Raw genomic sequence first — 13,039 nt, 5'->3', positions numbered from 1 at the left:
GTCTTGGATGTTACGGCCGAAACGACAAGGACCGGGCCGGGATCCTCGGTTTTTTTTGCCATGCCTCTAGTTTAGGTTAGGTTAGGTTAGGGTACTTCAAATAACCACGCTCATTAGAACTTTGGGCGTGGTAAACGTATTGAGATTATTTTCAAGATGATTCTATGGTTAGTTTTTAAGATATTGCGCCCCTCTTTTTTCAGGGAAGGTCCCGAACCATAATACAATTGGGGAATATGCGACCAGGGCCACACCTCCTGCCTATGACACACGCAGGCAAGCAATGCATTCTAGAGGCGTGATTGCTGGACCATAAAAATTCCATTTTCCAAACCACTTTGGGAATCTAGTACTGCGCGGTCTAACAGGGTCATTTAGCTGTGTAGTCAAAGGTCCACCTCCAGTGATGTCGTTCTTCCCATTATCGTCTGTGGTGCCACACATAATTATAGTCTGTGCAAACATAATTTCATGTCTGTTGCAGAGCTACAACATCGTTGTCAAAAATAAATCTTAAAGGATATTTTTGCACCTTCAACTCGTAGCAATCATACCACTCGATAAATCTCTTCTGAAGGTGAATAAGGCAGTTTACCACTCTGCCATCAGAAGTTACGGGCCCCACCAACCTCTGCCTTAAGTGCCCCTTAAAAGCAAATTCTTCCTTTTGTGTTTTCTATAAATACTTGTAGAGAAAACGTGCCATTTTTACCCTTAATTAAAGTTACAGTAATCTTTATTTCTCTTCAAAAATAAATATGATATATGCACTGTGTCTTTTCAAACGATATATTTGTTAAGGAGCCAGAATAACAAATCTTTTTTAAAAAAAGCGAGAAAGTGTTTGCATCCAGTCTTCAAGACTTAACAGTAAGAAGTAGTTTAGGTAGGAGCGCAATGTAATACTTGCGGCTGTTTCACATTTGTTTGTTCCTTTGAAATCGTGATACCCTGATTCTGCTGATGAATACAGCACTTTTTTTTATTATTTTTTTGGCGGGGGGGGGGGTGGCTCTAAGGGAAGTCACAGTAGAAGTCTCTGTATCCCCGTCAAAAGTTAGAATTTCTGGGACTGAACAACTGATTTCCTCGAAGGTGATATTTTCACCCGAGGCTGGATGTAGGGCCGGTCTTGTGTTGGGACAAAGAACATTTCTTGGGTGTTGTTTCAACCAGCCAATAAAACAACCACTGACTACATATATACTTTAATATTGATAAATGCATACAACAAAATTAAATAGACTTTATAAATTTAATTTCTTGAAGTTCATACTCCAGAAATTGATGAGGTACTTAATTCTTAAGTTAGTAATAATGGATAGCTTTCATTTGCTTTTCTTAATCTGTGCAATGCATTTGTAGTGATCAAAAAACTCCTTCCATATGAAGCTTACCAGAAATGTTGTCACTCAAAATGTTCGCCTTCAGGGTAAGTGATGCAGCAAGCCTATACTGTAAGTATACCTTAGTTTAACCAGACCACTGAGCCGATTAACAGCTCTCCTAGGGCTGGCCCGAAGGATTAGACTTATTTTACGTGGCTAAGAACCAACTGGTTACCTAGCAACGGGACCTACAGCTTATTGTGGGATCCGAACCACATTATACCGAGAAATGAATTTCTATCACCAGAAATAAATTCCTCTAATCCTTCACTGGCCGGCCGGAGAATCGAACGCGGGCCTAGGAGAGTGCTAGGCGAGTACGATATCGACCCATCCAGTGAAGAACTGCAGCCTACTGTAAATACAGGCAGTTCAGTGATCGAGGGTTTCCAGAATGGACGTAATTACTGTAAATATCAACAGGATATCAAGAAAGCCTTGGAACGAATTATTTCCTTATATAATTTTTCACTCCTGTTCCTCCTCTTGAATCGTATCGCGTTTATGATACAACTAATCCTATCCACTCTCCTTTCTAAATTTGCCTGTATTGTAAACAGAAAAGGTTACCTTTACTTAAACCACAATGCACTCTTCTGGATTCTTTATAATGTCTCAGTGCAATTTCTGTTACTGTCTTTCTTGTGAGTTTATTTGAATTTATTTTGAATATTCTAGAATGTAGGCACTGCGATCAAAATCTGAATTATCTGAGGTTTTTAAAAGTTTCATGCATCCTGTTAGTATTATGAAATGTATGTGTGTCATACTTATCATGCATTGAAATACAGTCTAACCACAGCAACGACTGATAGATAGAAACTCTCAAAAGATTATTTATTTAATAAGACGTCATTTTTAATGAGAATGTAATTACTTGTAGTGGAATCTAACTTGGTTGGTAACATAAGTTGTCATTTCCATAACTTGATTTTATTGATAATTAAATATCAATACATTCAATACATTTATAAGTCATTCTCTAGTAAAAAATATTTTGCTCTCTGAAGAGACTATGAAAGTGAAAGCCTTTTTCCGGAAAAGAAATATTCATCACTGATGTGACGATATACCTAGATTATGACGTCATGGAATATTCAAAGCAGAGCCTGAATCATGGTAACAAACAAAAGTTTAATATTATATAAAAGAGAATCACTCATTATTTAGTTAAACAAATTCTAGGCAAATTTCCAATCATTCTTGTAGACTTATAAACTAGACCCCACACATCACTAAGAAATGACTGAACAGTGGTACCAAATGCGCTGAAGTATATGCTACCGAATATTATATTTTTCTTTGATGCTAAGATTTCTTAACATGAAAATATACGATTTTTGGCAATCATAAGTGTTTCGGAATAAAATGGATACACATAAAGTACGTTGCTTTTTGTGAACAACAATGGAATGTCACCAAAACTGAACTCAGAAAATATTTACCAGTTTTCAGGGTATCAGTCCCGTTTCCTTGAGTTCATCAAAGACCGACAGGAAACGAGGTTTAAACATAGGGTTCGTGTCCAGGTGATCAAGAGCTATCGCTCTGAATTCCATCGCAAGAGTTTCCATGTCTTTGTCGGTGAATTCAGGGACCTCCCCAGGTTCCATCATCAAAGCCGGCAAGATCATGAAGGCGAAGAGCAAACCATATTTATTCTTGCCACGAAATTCTCTCTCAAGATCCTCTTGGGTAAAGTACATCGGCAAGCGACCCCCTTTGAGCACTTCTTTGTAGGAGGAATGGTACACGGACATGAAGTGAGCCAAGATGAGGTTTCCTCACGTCTCCGGTCAAGCTGGTGTAAAGGAAGTAGTTCAGGTCAGTTGCTAAGGACGCCTCCCGGCATAGCTGAAGGTCCACCAACATCACTTCAATCGGATGACCTTCAGCATCGTATCTGAAAGAGTTGTTAAGCAATGTTATGGTTCCAGTTTTTCTTCTTCTTGTTTTTGGGGGGATATTAGCCAGTTTGTGAGTTTCTTTTTAACAAGAGTAGGAATTGCAGAAAAGATACAGTGACATCATTTCAACATGTTCTATACCAGACAAAAATATTAAACACTGCTGATAATGAAGCTTATATTTCATTACAATAATTATAAATGCTCAAAGAAACAATAACCCCTAAAGGCATACCAAGCTCGGTAGGCCTACCGATCTTTCATGTACAAGAGTCATCGAGAAGTTACGTCCACTCAGAGTATAAATCTTTTTTATATTTAAAGGTTGATTGATCGAGCAAATTTAGTCAGTTATTTTCGTTGAGTCTGAACTCAGAGATGAAAGCCCTGTCTTTTAAAAGAGGATAAGTTTTGGAATCACAAATACGTTAAGGCATGGAAATGGTTTAATCCCAAGCAGCGTGGGAAAAGAAATGGTCATTGAACGGAAGAAAAGTTGGATTGCTGCTTTTATCGCAGAAAGCTTAGAATGAGGTGGTTGTCAGAGCTACGTGTCTAAGAGCTGCTGGCCGCTGTCTCTTTTCCCTCAATTCAGCAGCATGATCAAAACACAAGAGAAACAATGGCCCTACCATGCTGCTGAGAAATATTGCCTGCAACGAGTAAAAAAAATTCCATTAATTCGATAAGCAACCTGCTGAGAAAACATTAAGTGGACAGTTGTTATGAGACCAGTGCCTGTTTTCCACTCAAATGGAAAATGAGAGAGTAGGATTCTATACTAAATTAAAACAGACATCTTTATAGCAGAAACCTTAATAATTAAAACGACATGATCATTCCAAGATCATGATTTGAAACGTGTAAAATGTTCAAAGGCTGGGCTTCATTGACATCAAACCGGGGAATTTGGTCACGGAAATTATAAGAGATGGGAAAACCTACCACTGAAAAAGTTACTGGGTCTCCATCCAACTAGGCTGACAAAAACGGGATTGCTCTAGAAAAAAAACTAATACGAAGTAGAAGGAAGAAAATCCTACTTTCAGTGGCGGTAACACTTCTTGAAAGGTTGAATGAATGACCAGCGAAGTCGTACTCATAAAATGAGTAGGCTGAAAATGGGCATCACAAAAGGAAGAGATAAAGAATGTCTGAAAGGAGAATCGTGACGAACACCGCTACTTATGAGTCTCCTAAGAGGAGTCGAGAAATAAGTAGGCTTGGCTAACAGATCTCTTTGACCACTTCGTTAAATGCCCTGGAGATATCAGGAGCAGGAGAATAAGATTCTCCAAAGTTCAGCAGAGCAAAAGACAATGTAGACAGGAACTCAGGTTTTTGTAAATAGTGCCTTTCGGAAAACGTATCGGTAATCCAGATTAATTAGTTATAGGTTTCATAAGAATTAGGAAATGAATATAGTTTCATAAATTTTGGTGGAGTCATAGGTTACGTCAAAATTATTACACTTTGAAAGGTTTGAAAGACCACTTCTCTTTTGATTGTGTTGAACCTAAGAATATCATAGGGAAGAAACCAGTATTATGCCCAAATATGAATAATGAATGATATTATCGAGTAGACCTTCAATAAAAACAAGCACTTTTTTGTATTCTATACGACATCAACATAAGAAGATATTTGACAGAGGGTCAAAGCGCACAGTTCAGAACACTCATTTGACAGAGGGTCAAAGCGCACAGTTCAGAACACTTATTTGATAGAGGGCCAAAGCGCACAGTTCAAAACACTGAGGTCTCTTGCTTTTTCACATTCGAAAAAATAAAAAGTTGTAGTTGCAAAAGTAGTTTAAAATCTTGTTGTATTTATTTATATCTTTTGATAAGATGAAAGATCAAGATCTACTTTTTAATCCTTAATTTTGGAAATCTCCTTTCCAAGCCCCATAAAAACAGACAAAATGAAGTAATTCATATTCGATTTAAGAGGTGTGAGTAGCAGCAGAAGGAGATACTTTGAATTACTGATGTTCTCTTTCCATTCACTCGATGAACAAAGGTCAGGAACAGCCAAAGTATGATGAATAGAAATATGCTTCTATCTGCGTGGTTAACATCTCTACATTACTGGGGGATTTCGTCACCACAGTACAATCTAGTCATAACTAGGGGTTTCGTCACCTTAGGCTTCCAGTTCCTAAATAACAGTTCATGCATAGAGACTCAAAGTAAACAATATCTCTTAAGATTCAACACCTTTTACTTACCTAAAAAGAATATTGTTGTTCCAACAGTCCCCATGGCATATCGTGTTGAATTTTTCACTTTGCATTTGAGCACCAAGAACATCCTCCACTTCACTTTTAAATGATTTCATCCAGTCAATGGTAGTCTCATATCCACCTACTTTTTCCAACATCATTGCCCCAGTATCAATCTCCTTGTGAAACATCGGTACAAATAAATCTTTAGCTTGGGGTGTAAAGGTTAACCAGTCTTTTGAGAGAAATTCATATTTTGCCGTGGCGGTGTCCCCTTCCTTATACGTCTTCATCAAGAGATATGAGGCACTATGTAGTCTAGCAATTTCCTTCAAAACAAGGACAACGTGATCTTTACCCATACCTTTCCTTCTATCAAACATTTTGAAATCTCTCGCTCTTAAATCTTCAAAGTAAATTTGCTCTTTATCATGTTCCACGACAACATGGAAACATTTAGGAAGGTGAAGAGGTTCTTGTCCTGCAGAATGTAATGCCTCATTTAACGCGGGTAAAATTTCTTGATAAAACTTTCCCTCTTTCTCAAACATGACCGGCGTTAATTCCAGAAAACCTTCAAGATTCCTGAGACTATTAAGTTTGACGATGTAAGTGACTTCACAGTCTTCGTCGTTCTTAAGGTAACTGACTTCTACACTCGTAACTATGCAAGCATAATTATCCCCTGGTTTGGTGAAGTCAACAACCTTCCAGGATTTCAGAAGAGCATCACCTCCTTTGTCGGATTTAAGGGCTTCCTTAACATGTTCTTCGGTGATCAGGCTTTGAGGTGTGATGGTCTGCTTTTCAGGGGATGCCACTGGAAGGTTATAGAGAAATATTTAGTTTCATGATAGAATCATTCAGAATACCTGATAATGAAGGATCCATTATCAGGAATCCTATATACTCCATCTATACTTAAGAAAAATATAAGGAAGATAATCTTGTAAGAACAAAATCCCATAAAAGCTGGTTTTCTTCATTATGCTGACGTCATCGACTGGCAAAGATTGCCACAAGTTACCAACAAAGTTGTCCGTAACAAAATCAGTTTATTCTTGCAAATCTAAATACATAGTCAAGGATATGCTTTCTCGTACAAAAGAAAACTCTGATAAAATGAATCAATAAAACCAGCTTAGGAAAACATGTGTAATTGATTTTTTGGTCGATCAGTTTTTCCAAAGCAATGGTGTTACAATCAAAAATGATCATCATTGGTAAACAGATTAAGTAGCTTGCATAAAACCTTCATTTGTCCACTGAAAATCATTACGAAACACTATACAAAATATTTTGTCAGAAACTATTTCTCTAAAGATAATATCTAGATAATGTTGCTCAGGAAATTCATTGTGTAAAAAATAATATCTTGCCAATATTGTCCTGGGAAGTCACTAAATAGTCTGTAGATATAGTATCATAAAAAGATATAGTATCATAAAAAGATATAGTATCATAAAAAGATATAGTATCATAAAAACACCATTTGCTCTCATAATGCAGAATCCCCTCTGTAATGATGGAAATCTTTTATTAATATTAATGATAACATTCTCAGCGACCTATACAATGAAAGAAAGTAACTGGTTTTCATTTTATCAAGAGGTGAGATTAGCCTCTAGAAGTTGCTGAAATCTATGATTTTGCATAGATAAGTAGATGGTTATGTGTCAGAGGGTATCTATTCGTCTTGGTTGATGACATACGTGTTGCAATGACAGTTAATAGTTTGTCGTATTTATACCATATTGTAACATCAAAAGGACCAAGAATTGATAAAACGTTGTTTAGATAAGTTTCACCATGTTATACACGCATTTAGTTGCAATCACAGCGCCGTATGTAGGATAAGAAAGTCAGCAACATCCTACTACAGTAAGTTGTTCTGAAAATGGCAAATCTTTGGTTGCAGCATGCTGTGAGGCACGAGAATGCTGACCTAAATAAACTTTCGTATTACAAGGAAAGAAAGGAAACAGCTTACAGGAAGGGACCAATAATAGAAGGTAGACGTTACCTAAATAATACATGAGAATATGAGTTAGTATAGATCCTGGGAAGGATTACAGAAACTAGGCAGGTCAAGAGTTTCCATTTTTAAACTTTAGCCAGCCTTAACCTTGAGCATAAAGATTCATCATTCCTTGACCACAAATGCCAAGGGCAGAACTGACATAGGTATACGTACACATAGCTTAAATAGGCCAGTTTTAGGAGATAGCGATATGCAGTACTGACAGTACCCATACTGCCGATATACCTGCTCACTTAGAAAGCTAGTTGCCCTGTCTAGCTCGTTTCGTCATAGAATGTTTTTACAACAAAAATAAGATTGTTCCATCTAATGCCCATTTTCATTAAAACATAAAAAATTATATCATTATTATTGTCTTAAATAAACAGCTAAATAAAACAAGAGCTGATCCGTAATACATACCGATTTGAAGGTCAAGTTCTTACACAGACATATTCATATCACAAGAAAGGTGAATGTTTTGCCAAAATGGGTAGGTCAAGACAAATATATATAAATTAAATAATGATTGATTTATGTTCTTTACCAGTCTAGACTAAGTCTTCTTAAATCTGATCAACTCTGTCTACTTCTTTTTAATTTTTGCAATAACAAGGACTACAAGAAAAGTAAAAATTACAGTTTGTAGATCAGACAAGTTCTCAACCTTTTTCATACCAAGTATCCACTGATGCAAGTACCCTTCCAGAGAACCAAGTATCCCTGAGTTAACCAAACGCATACCATCTGAGTTTACTTCAGTGTCCAAAATATCTCCTGAGTTTACCATGTTACCCTTTAGTGAACCAAGTACCTGGAATGAACCATCTACCAACTGAGTTATCCAGGTACCCTAAAACAAACCAAGTATCCCATGAGTTATTTAAATACTGCCTCATTTAACCAAATACCTTTAAGAGAATCAAGCACTCCCTCAGTTAATCAAGTACATTTAAGAGAATCAAGTATTCCCTGAGTTATTCAAGTACTCCATCACTTAACAAAGTCTACTACAGACCTTCCTTCAATCTTCCTGTCGTTTAGATCTTTATTTATCCATGTATTATGGAGAATCTTTTGTGACAAAAATTTTTTGGGGTTCAATTAACCAAGTTTTCTCCTCATACTTTTACTCCTCAATATGTATATATGTATGTACATAAGTCTGTATATATATATATATATATATATATATATATATATATATATATATATATATATATATATATATATATATATATATATATATATATGCAGGGTGTAACGCGAGTTCATACAAATATTTTGGGAAATGATTGAATCATTCTGAGCAGAAAATGTTCTATAAACATATACATTTTAAGGCTTCATTTGTGGGTGAGATGAATTTTTAAAATAACTGTTGTCATTAAACGGACAAGTAATATGACGCGTACGGGATGTCGGAATGAATAGTCAGAGATATAGGGAGGAAGGGTTGATGAGGCGCATTAGGCAAATGGGTTGCCCGTTTAATGATGACGGTTATTTTAAAAATTCACCTCAACGACAAACGAAGCCTTAGAATGCACATGTTTAATAACATTTTCTGCTCAGAATGACTTTTTCTTTCATTTCCCAAAATATTTGCAAAAAGTCGTGTTACACCCTGTATATATATATGTGTGTGTGTGTGTGTGTGTATTGCAAACCCAGCTAACCCTCCAGTGAATCAAGTACCCACCAGGGTTACTAATACCCCTCTGTTAACCAAATACCAAGTGTCCCTTTGAGTGAGCAAAGTGTCCCTAGTATTAACCAGGCACCTTTTAACTAATCATTGTAACCTCTGCAATAATTTAGAATTCTATGGTTTAACCAAGTATTCCTTGAGTGAATCAGTACACTTAGATATAAAATAAATAACCCTAGTTAATATAGTGATCCTTAACTGAGGCAAGTGGACCAGTAACCCCCTGAGTTAGCCTCGTAATCCTTGAGAGAACGAAGTACCCCATAAGTTAACCAAATACCTCAGATTCAACTAGTTCTCCTTAAGTGAGCCAAATTACCCTGAGTTAATCAACTGCCTTTTGAATTAACCATGTGCCCTTTGAGTTAACCATGCACTCCTTCAGTGACCCATGTACCCCCTGAATTAAGCAAAACACTCCTTGAATGAACACAGTACATACTGAGTTAATTGAACATCTCTTAATTGAACCCATTATCTCTGAGACTGTCAAGTAGGCCTACTCCCTGTGCTGACCGAGTTACTCTTGATTGAATCAAGTACCTCTGAGTTATCCAGGTGCTCCCTGAGTTAACCAAATTACCCAAAAGTAAACCAAATACCCCTGACTGAATCACATAACAGCAGCTTAGCTCTGTGCTATTTAAGTTAACAAGTTCCCTTAAGTGAACTAAGTAATCTCCGCGTTAATCAAGTACTCCTTGAGCAAATCAAGCTACCATTAAGTGAACCAGGTGCCTGCTGAGTTTTCAGGCCATCAACCCGAACCTCATTAACCTGCCATAGAATACAGTGATTATAAATCAAGGCTAATTCATTAAAAAAATTGTACATTAATTTTATTCGGTGTATTAATTATTAAATACATCCTGTTCGATTAGTCATTGACAGCTGAATGAGGTTACAGTAGGGTTAATTTTCCATGGAGCCAAGGTCGAGGACACCAGGTGTAGGCCATCGTGCATGGTACTTTTTTTTTTTCTTGTTAGTCTGAGAATCACAGTAACCCTGGAGTTCAGCGATAATTTGATTTACATCTGCGCATTTACAGTTCTGATTTTATTTACATCCGCGCATTTACAGTTCTGATTGTATTTCATTTCCTTGCATAGCTGTTCGACATGTGAGGATTTGAATATAAAATACTTTTCGTTTTGGTAATAAGAACAGTATTTATTTTTCATCTGTTATGTTTAGGGTGACCAGACGTCCCTCTTTGCGGGGGACAGCCCCCCATATCGAATCTCTGTTCCCCAAAAAATCACTGCCTTCGGGGGACGTACGGAATTTCCCCGCCTTGTGTTCCCTATTGCATGTGCAAATCGTAATAAACTGCTGATTGCCAAAAGATAAGAGTTAAGATATTTTTTCCCGAAACCTCTAAGGCTCTTGCTGCACCATAGCTAGGTCGTGGAATGTATGAGTTGTGCTCTTGCGCTAGTCCCTGTATGGTTAGGTCCAGCTGCTATGTGTTGGTAGTCGATTAGCAATCAAGCAACACTCCAAAGAGGACGACATCGTGGCATCCAAAAGGAAGTGGACTTTCAATACAGAATTAGAAAGAGAATATCCTTTCATAGGAAAAGCAAAAAGTGAAAGTGATGTCAAGTGTTTAAAGTGCATGTCGTACTTTTCGATGACAAATGGTGGAAAATATATTGAACGTCATTTAAAGACTAGTAGGCATAAACGTGCTGGTGCCTCCGCCTCTTCAAGCAAGTCAGTGACCATATTCCTACAGAAGGAAGGATTTGGAGAAGAAGAAAAGAATTTGGCGGCAGCAGAAGGAACTTGGGCTTATCGTGCAATGCAACACAACTTTTCATTCCGTTATATGGATTGCACTTCCAAACTTATTAAAAAGTGTTTTGACAATTCGTTTGCATGCGCTCGCACCAAAACGGAGGCAATTTTGAACAATGTTTTCCTGCCTCACGCCTTACAATCCTTAAAAGAGGATTTGTCTCAGATAAATTGTGTGACGTTATATTGTGACTGCTCTAATCACCGAAATATTAAATTGTGTCCCTTACTGGTTAGATACTTTTTGCCCTGCCATGTTGTCAAGGTTAATATTTTGGAAGTGAAAAATCTAAGTTAGAAATAAGCCATTTATCCCAATCATAAGATGCTTCGAGATTCAGAAGGGAAAGGGCATGATGTAGGACATTTTAAAAGTGTAGTTGGATCCTTCTTCAAAAGAAAACAGTATCCTGGTCTCAAGTTCAAGAAGTACTAAATTTTATTCAAGAGACAAAACCTGATTTTACATTGGATGGCAACGAACTTTTTGATGAGGTTACGTATGTTAAAGAGTTTCTGACGTATGAAAAGATCCAAGAATGGAAAGACAAGGATTCGGAAGTGGATAAGAAATGGTTAGAGATTTTCTCACATTTTCGTAATATAAAATAATCTTTTTAAAAACATTTCAAAGTTTGTTGAGTTTTGCCTGTGTCTCCCTGGGTCCAGTGCTCCTGCAGAGAGAGTATTCTCTCAAATGAAAAACTTTTGGACATCACAGAAAAGCTGCAGGTAACTGCACTGAGGTCTGCACTAAAAGTAAAATGCAATTTCGACTTGAGTTGCTCTGACTTTTCTGATTATCTTAAAACTCAACCCTCACTCCTTAGGAAAATAAAATCAAGCCAGAAATACATTCAAGAGTAATGGTTAATGTAAAAATGTTTTTGTTTTGTTTCACTATTCGTAGAATCATGTCTATAGTTTCCCTTTTATGCTATCAAAGCATATATTTTACCATTGAAAGTAACACTTGCTCTGAATAAATGCTGACAGAATCATACTCTCATTTATTCAAATGTGTGTATACATATATCTAAATATATAATTTTTTTAAGAATAAATCTCATATGTCAGAATGAAAAGATCAAGCAGCTGTAATTCTGTAATTCTCTCTCTCTCTCTCTCTCTCTCTCTCTCTCTCTCTCTCTCTCTCTCTCTCTCTCTCTCTCTCTCTATCTGTCAGAATGAAAAGATCAAGCAGCTGTAATTCTGTAATTCTGTAATTCTCTCTCTCTCTCTCTCTCTCTCTCTCTCTCTCTCTCTATATATATATATATATATATATATATATATATATATATGTATATATATAATATATTAGGGTTATGCTTATGCATAGCTTATACATACTTGTTAATTTATACGCGTGTCCCCCTTTCACATCTCAAATTAATGGCCACCCTAGTTATGTTCCAAATAATGGGTTCATTCACAAACGTCTAATTATATTATAAGGAAAATAAGTGAAGAAAAATCATCATTATATGCTGAATCAGAATAGCCACTTGCACTTATTTTCTGAAAGATTTTATGCTTATTAAAGGCCCCACTCCGGAATTCAGCAAAATTAACTATACACCTTGCCATACAGGAATCCCGTTAACGTTCCGAGAACGTTTGACCAAAGGGAAGACATGGGCGAGTTCTGAACACCACCAAAAACACCAGTAAAATAATAAACATCACCGGAAACATAGACGAGAGTTGAAACGTCACTAAAACTGAAAATGGACAACAAAGCCACCCATATACCTACTATTTATAGATCCCTTTTTAACACAACAGCCTCAAGGGTCGAGCGCCGAGCTTCCTCCTCCCAGTGTGGAACTACACTCACTGGCTGATGCCTGCGAGGAGAGGGCAACCGTCCCGTGGTTTTTGACTCACTGTCGTTGGATGTCGTACTTTCACTCGTCGCTTGGTTAGCTTTAGTTGTTCATGTTCCGTATGAGAATATTTCTATATACTTGTAGACTAATGTAG

General features: G+C 36.9%; 1 pseudogene; it reads right to left on the bottom strand.

Moving 5' to 3' along the window:
- Positions 1 to 1,192: 1,192 nt before the first annotated feature.
- LOC136824992 (uncharacterized) lies at positions 1,193 to 12,939 on the bottom strand (annotated as a pseudogene).
- Between the last annotated feature and the right edge of the window lie 100 nt (positions 12,940 to 13,039).

This window comes from Macrobrachium rosenbergii, chromosome 36 (assembly GCF_040412425.1).
Source record: "Macrobrachium rosenbergii isolate ZJJX-2024 chromosome 36, ASM4041242v1, whole genome shotgun sequence".
Classification (NCBI taxonomy): domain Eukaryota; kingdom Metazoa; phylum Arthropoda; class Malacostraca; order Decapoda; family Palaemonidae; genus Macrobrachium; species Macrobrachium rosenbergii.
Note: the sequence above shows the minus strand (reverse complement) of the source record. Positions and strands in the feature narration are given on the sequence as shown.